The following is a 7,826-nucleotide window of genomic DNA, read 5'->3' as shown; positions in this document are numbered from 1 at the left end:
GAACAAAAAGATGGAAGAAATCTAGAATCCAGAATGGCTGCATGGACCAGACCTGCCCCATCACCCTGGAGAGAGACAGAAATACACTTCTTTTAAGCCACTGTACTTCGGAGGCTCTTTGATGCAGCAGGTCAGACTTTACTGACACTAATGCAAAGGCCATAAACTACAGCAGCCCCATGCGTGTCCAAAACTGAAAAAAATCAGTGTTCAAGAGCAGAAAGACACCAAAAGGAAGCAAAGATAAGAAAACACTCTGTTTTAGAGGAATGAAAAGAGTAAACATTATTGCTGTCTTGTCAATGACCAGAGCCCTTCCTTCTTGATGTTCTTGAATTTCATGGATGGCCTTTCAATAAATGTCCATTTTTGCTTGAGCTAATTTGAGCTTCTGTTGCTTATGGCTATGAAACCTCTAAGACTGTAAGAGAGCATGAGTTTCAACAGCAGCGGTGTCTGTGACGTAGGTGGATAGGTCATTTTTTTTAAGTAGGCTCCACACCCAGCGTGGAGCCTTACACGGGGCTTGAACTCATGACCCTGAGATCAAGACCTGAGCTGAGATCAAGATCAAGAGACTGGAGCCATCCAGGCACTCCAATGTACATGCCATTTATTTACTTTTTCTTTAATTTACCAAACATCTTATAATGAAAAGACATTGCTTTTTTTTTTAAAAACAGGAGAAAGTTTATATTGAAATTTCTTTCTACTACAAGAGGGGTTAAACAGGAAAAATAACACTTCTAACAGAATTCTCTCTTGGCCATACTTCTTGTCTGGGTGTGCCAGATAATACATTAATAGTAATGATACTCTTCACCATATATCTATCATGGGTGAGACACTGTGACTATGAATGTTTAATATGTAATTTCATTTACTCTTTGCACCCAATGTATGAGAAAAATAATATCCCCATTTTAAAGATAAAGAAATTGATTAAATAAGGTAAGCAAAATTATGCCCCCCTCTAAAATGTCCATATTCCTAATCTCCAGACTCCGTGGATATTTTAGGCAATGTAGCAAGAGAGAACTAAGGTTGCAGATGGAATTAAAGTTGTTAATCAGCTGCCCTCAAAATAGGGAGATTATCCTGGATTAGCCAGGTAGACCCAACGTATTCACAAGAGTCCTTAGAAGTAAGGGAGGAAGGGGCGCCTGGGTGGCACAGCGGTTAAGCGTCTGCCTTCGGCTCAGGGCGTGATCCCGGCGTTATGGGATCGAGCCCCACATCAGGCTCTTCAGCTGTGAGCCTGCTTCTTCCTCTCCCACTCCCCCTGCTTGTGTTCCCTCTCTCGCTGGCTGTCTCTATCTCTGTCGAATAAGTAAATAAAATCTTTAAAAAAAAAAAAAAAAAAAAAGAAGTAAGGGAGGAAAGCAGAAGAGTCAAGAGAAACAGATGTGATCACAGAAGCATGGTCAGAGCGATGCAATGTAAGGACTCCACCCACCATTGCTAGCTTTGAGGACCGAAGAAGGGGTCATGAACCAAAGCATGCATCCAAAAATCTAGAAGCTGGAAAAGGCAAAAAAAACAAAAAACAAAACAAAAAAAACCAGATTCTCCCTTACAGTCTCCAGAAAGGAAGGCAGCCTATCAGCACCTTGATTTTAGCCCTGTGAGACCCATGCCAGACTTCCAACCTAGAAAACTATTGTTCTAGGGACTAAGGTTGCAATGGTGTGAGAGCAGCAATAGAAAAATAACACACTATTTTTTTTAAAGATTTTATTTATTTATTCATTCAACAGAGATAGAGACAGCCAGCAAGAGAGGGAACACAAGCAGGGGGAGTGGGAGAGGAAGAAGCAGGCTCATAGCGGAAGAGCCTGATGTGGGGCTCGATCCCATAATGCCGGGATCACGCCCTGAGCCGAAGGCAGACGCTTAACTGCTGTGCCACCCAGGCGCCCCAGAAAAATAACACACTGTTAATATGAGAGAGCTGCTTGGGGACGTAGGTAGAAAAGAAATCAAAAACCAAAAAAAAAAAGTCTGAGGTGAAAGAAAATGTATCTTTCCGTGGGGCTCAAACTGGCCTCTGAGAAGGTTTCCTACAAGTGGTTAGAGGAAGTGGCAATTAGTGATTGAGGCATAGAAGGGAAGGGCTGGTGTTTTATGGTGGGTGGACCCTGAGAAATATTCGAGAATGTTAATACACTTTCTGGCAGATTAATCCATTCTGAAAACCTTGAATCACCATATGACAGAGGAATAGACAGGTTTTATGGAGTCTGGGGAAAATCTGGCCTATAGATATTGTTATAGATATATTAAATGAATTTTGAAAATGGAAGTAGTTTAGAAGTTATATAATCCAATCCTCTTTTTCTGATTTATTTATTTATGTATATTTTAACAGCTTTATTGAGGTATAATTGATATACAAAAAACCTGCATGTATTTAATATCTATAACTTGATGAATTTGGACATATGGTGAAACCATATGTCAAGGTACTAAACATATCCATCCCCACATGCCCCTTTGTTTTTATTTCGGTTCTGGTTTTGGTTTGTGGATTGGCTTTTTTGGGTGGGGGAGGTTCTGGTAAGAACACGTGACATAAGATCCATGCTCTCACCGAAACTTTTAATTGCATAATGCAGTGTTGTTAACTATAGGCACAGTGTCATACAGGATATCATTGAATATTATTTATCCTGCAAACTGAAACCTTCTACCCATTGAACAATTCCCTATTTCTCCCTCCTCCCCAAACCTGGAAACCACCAGGTTACTCTCTGCTTCTATGAGTGAGACTAGTTTAGATACTTCCTATAAGTGGAATCACACAGAATGTGTCCTTCTGATGAAGGCTTATTTCACTTAACATAATGTTTCCCAGGTTTATCCTTGTTGTTGCATGTGGCAAGACTTCCTTCTTTTTCAATGCTGAATAATATTCCATTGTGTGGATATACCACAGAAAAATTAACCTCATTTTCCAAAAAAAGGAAAATATCACTCCTAGAATAAGGTAGGAATCTGGGTAGGAACATACAGTCCATATGCATGGAACTTGACTGGCTGTGCTCGTGCTTACTTCCAGGACACAGGTGCTCCATTCACACCTCTAGGGGCTGAAGGCTCAATTCTTTGGAGTCCATAGCCCCTTAACCCTTAAAAGTTCTTCTCCTTTGGCTTCTAGAATCACACATTCTTGATTCTCATGCTTTTTTTTGACGCTCCTCCTCTGTCTTCACTTTCCCTCCTCTCTGCTTACCACCTTAAGAGCCCACCAAGGGATCTTTCCAGCCTGCATGTTAGATGATGTCAAGTACAAAAGTGAGGAGAGAGTAGTGAGGGGGAGAATGGACTGGCCAACGGTGGTGTTTACCGCTAGTATAAGCTCACTTCATCCACTCCAAAAACTGGGACATTTGATGAGAAGTCAGCACATGCAAAAGGGGGTGATTAAAATGAGACATGGGGGTAAAGTCCCACCCCAACCCTGATCATTTAGGAGCTAAGGACAAGCTCCATTAGGCACAATGATTTTTTTAATGGGGCAATAGTTGTAGTCTGGGTGATAAAAACCTGCTTGGGTTTCTGCCCCTCCCACCTTCTCCCAGAACTGACTCCCTGCTCATGGGAAAGGGTCTCTGTAGTCACATTTAAACCACCCTACCTTTCCATTCTGCCCCACTGGACCGGGAATGGAAGCTGACCCACACTGGAGCAATCAGATTCTCTTTCCCAAGATTTTGAAATCTGAATTGAGAGGCAGTGACTCTGTCTTTCGCTAAAACTATAACATGTAAAACTCAGGAGTTCTAAAGTCCCCATATTCCACCATGCAGATGGGTAAATAGAAAAATCCCATCTGCAGATTTTAAAAAAGATTAAAAAAGAGTCCTGGAAAGCAGAATGAAACAGATGTGCAGAGAAGGCAAAGGTGAAAACAAAGCAAATCCAAAGTCTTTCCCATTACCAGCTCTTTTTGGAGGCCCACTGCACCCCTGCTCTTGGGTTGCATGAGCCATAATGTAAGAAAGCTCCCCACCGTTCACCAAGCTAACCCAAATGACACAAATAATACAAAAATAAAAGTCAACGAAGTAACCATTCAGGAATGGAAGCTAAAGCTAACAGTTGATTGGTTTTTGATTACGATGCTTGCTGAAAGGAGGCTCCATTTCAGTTCACACGTCAAATATCCCTTCTCACCACATGTCAGTTTTTGTCACACCCAACCTCGGTCCTCAAGGAAAGACCACCACAAGGTAATGACTCTGTCTACACCGGCGGTTAGGAAGAGCGCTATATTCAAAGTTGTTTAATTTAAAACCAAGATGAAAAGGATGCCAGAATAAAGCTCAAAGGAAAATTGAATCCAGCTACTGTTCTCCTTCCCATATGAGAATATTTTTCTGAAAGTGGATTCTCCAGGGAAGAGGACATCACAAAGGAAACAGATGGTTATTTTAAGGCAAGTAGGAGACACTCCATATTGCCTTTCCCTCGCTCCTTCCTTTAACAGGAAGGATTGCAGCAGTTTCGGCTATTCCTCACACACATTTCAGCCATTCCTCACACACATTTCAGCCGTCCCGTTTATGCAGTGCGATGGATAGACAGATAATTGTGCTACTGACTACAGAACAAGCGGCTGAATGTGGAATGGGTCTCCGAAATGGAAACCTCGTCGGTTCGCGTTAGCGAATCATCACAGGAAACAAATTGTTCACTTTCTGTTCAGTCCATTAGCTACAAGGATGAAAGGAATTGCTCTCCCAATACATAATATTCCAATTTCCTCTTTTCACTTAGCACCTCCCTTTCCTGCTTTACAAATAAAATGCATTTATATTCTGAACTTAATTTGTTCCCTCTGACCAGGGCTTTATTTTCATTAGAGACAGCCCTAAGCAATTGCTCTCTGAAATGAAGCCTTGGGAATGCAGTACCTCTGACAGTGAAGAGGCTGGTTGGGCCTGCCTTTCAGTAGACGGACTGATGACTAGAACATGTGCCCACCAACCATTCTGCCCTCTGGTTCAGTTTTTCTGAGATAGAGTTGTAGACTGGCCCAGAGCCAACTTGCCATGATTCAATGAACTATGAATAACAGTTTGATCTGCTTAGTGTGTTTCTTCCAGAAAGTTCCAACCTTTTATATTGTTTCATTAATTTAAACAGGTTTTTATATTTTTATCCCTATTTCATAGATATAAATTTTGATGTCCGGAGAGAAATGCAAAACACCTCTGAGGTCACTGAATCAGTGAGTATCCATTGCTTTTGAATTTCCAGGTAGTGATTTAAGGCCATCATGCAAATGATCACAAGCCTACAGATTCACGTTTGAATGAGATTCAGTCAGTTCTATTAAAATCTAGTCAAATGAAAGTATGAAAAGTCACAGAAATAAAAACAATGACCCATAACACTGGTATGGTACTTCTTTGGGCCATTAAGGTACAATGATTTCATCATCTACAAGTGTGGGAAAAGCTGGAGATGTTTAAGGGCTGATTTTAAAACAAGAAGGGAAGGAAATTAACCTTTGTGAAGTAATTTTTACAGTTAGACATATATATAAAATTAATTTTCATGATAATTCTGTAAACAACATATTCTCATTCCCATTTACAGAAAACAAAACTGAATCTAAGAAAGTGTCAATATGTCCATAGAGATCACCCAGCCAGTGAGCAGAAAAATCAGACTGCGTACTTCCATTTACCTGATCCCAGAGCCCATGTTCTCCTACTATACTCTCAGAATTTTTAAGATTTTTTTTATGATTTTTTTTAATTATTTTTATTTATTTGACAGAGATAGAGACAGCCAGCGAGAGAGGGAACACAAGCAGGGGGAGTGGGAGAGGAAGAAGCAGGCTCATAGCGGAGAAGCCTGATGTGGGGCTCGATCCCAGAATGCCGGGATCACGCCCTGAGCCGAAGGCAGACGCTTAACCACTGTGCCACCCAGGCGCCCCGAGAATTTTTGTTTAGAGCTGCTCAATTCTACTGCAAACCAGATCCTCCTAACAGTTACAGTAAAAACAAGAACAACGACAAAAACAAAACAAAAAATACAAACCAAAAAAAAAAAAAAAAAAAAAAAAAAAAAAAAAAAAAAAAAAAAAAAAAAAAAAAACCCGGTACAAAAAAAGTCTTATCCAAGTATCTTCAGTTTAATTTGCCTTGATATTCTTTTTCCACGGAACAAATCAGTAGCCTATGGATGGAATCTCAAGTGGTCACCTAGAACCCAATTAAACACTTGCACTGAGCAATGCTGCTGCTGGCCAGATCTTACTGGAAGTCATACCTTCCCAGCATTAGAGGGGGATAAACAGGTCAGACATCCCGCACTTCTGTGGCATAGACTAAACCAGAAGCATATAAATAGTACTTCTTCAGGAAGTTGTGATTTCCAAACCAAGAGGAGAACTGTGAAAAAAGCAAATCTAAAATCTCCTGCCACTCCTTTTGTGCTTTCATACTGGGCGTTGGTGCTTTTTGGAGCCAGTGGCAGCAGCAGGAAAATGAGAGCAAGGGAGGAGGGGCCATGTATTAGCTCACAGACCTACCTGGAAAGTCCAAAGGTACCTCTAACTTCAGGCGCAGCTAAATCCAGGAGCTTGACAATGGCATTAAGACTTCGCCTCTATCTCTTGCTCTTTGGTCCTACATTCCCTGCACGGTGACTCCTAGAAATTCCAGACTCAAAAACTACCACTTCCCGGTCACAGAAGAAAGCAGCACACCTCTTTCACAAAGGTTCCAGAAAAGACCAGGGTTTGACTTTAATTGGCCCCCCTCCGGGCATGACCCACTCCTGCACCAGTCGCTATAATGTATCTCACTGACCAATGTATCTCACTGATAAGCCCATCCCTGGAACTGGGAGAATCCACTTTACCCAAGGTATGAACAAAGCATGAAAGGTGTTCACAAAAGGAAAGGGGGGAGTCACAGTTACTGGTAGGTGAGAGGCAAACAGCAGCTGGCCTATGTCAGTAGAACGACAACCACGCTCAAAGGCGTAGTTCCAACACGGAAAACCCGCTGTCCAAGCTACGTAGGAGTCGTGGGGATTTTTCCCTCTGTTCCCAGGCAGAAGCTCCAGAGGCCAACTCCTCCTGGCAATTAGCTGTCAGCTGATCACCAATCAAACGTGCTGGAGTGGGCTGTGCTGATGATCTGTACTTGCAGTAATCATTTGGCTGGGTGAATCAAATTATACTTTCCAATGCCACTTCAAATCAGGATTTCTATGTCGGCACTGGTTTTCAGCAGTAAGTATCACCCTGCAAGTTATTTTCTTTGATATTGACTGTACATGGGAAAGGGAGGAATTTCGGCTTCTTTTAAATTCTGCTCAACAGGAAAGACCAAAAAGTTCTAGAGATTTGTGAGGAAGCTAATTAGGATCCATTCCAACTTAATGGCTAGGCTTTCACACTGAAATGGATAGGGGAACATGTTCCGCCCTTGCAAGGTAGAGATTTTTCTTCCGAGTACCTATCTGATTTGGGAACCTCATTCTTTCATAATGCCATGTGCCGTGATCAATCAGATGTAATGATCAAAAGGAAGTTTGCCTCAATCAATCCCAATAACAAATAACTGCTATAGTGGCAAACCTAATGTGTTCTTCACTTCAAATTCACTTGCCGATAATTGGCCTCATTAACGTCTGTGAAGTTAGCTGTTCACTAAAATTGGGCAAGCTGTACATTAGATGTGTTCAGTGGGTTTTCAACCCTTTGGGAATAATAGACCTACTGAATCAGCATCTTGCTAGTTCCATGAAAATTAACAAACTAAAAAGTAAAGAGACTGCAAGGGATCTGCAAAGAGTGAAGG

Source organism: Ailuropoda melanoleuca, chromosome 15, assembly GCF_002007445.2.
Source record: "Ailuropoda melanoleuca isolate Jingjing chromosome 15, ASM200744v2, whole genome shotgun sequence".
In the NCBI taxonomy this organism is placed as follows: domain Eukaryota; kingdom Metazoa; phylum Chordata; class Mammalia; order Carnivora; family Ursidae; genus Ailuropoda; species Ailuropoda melanoleuca.
This window is presented reverse-complemented; position numbering follows the sequence as displayed.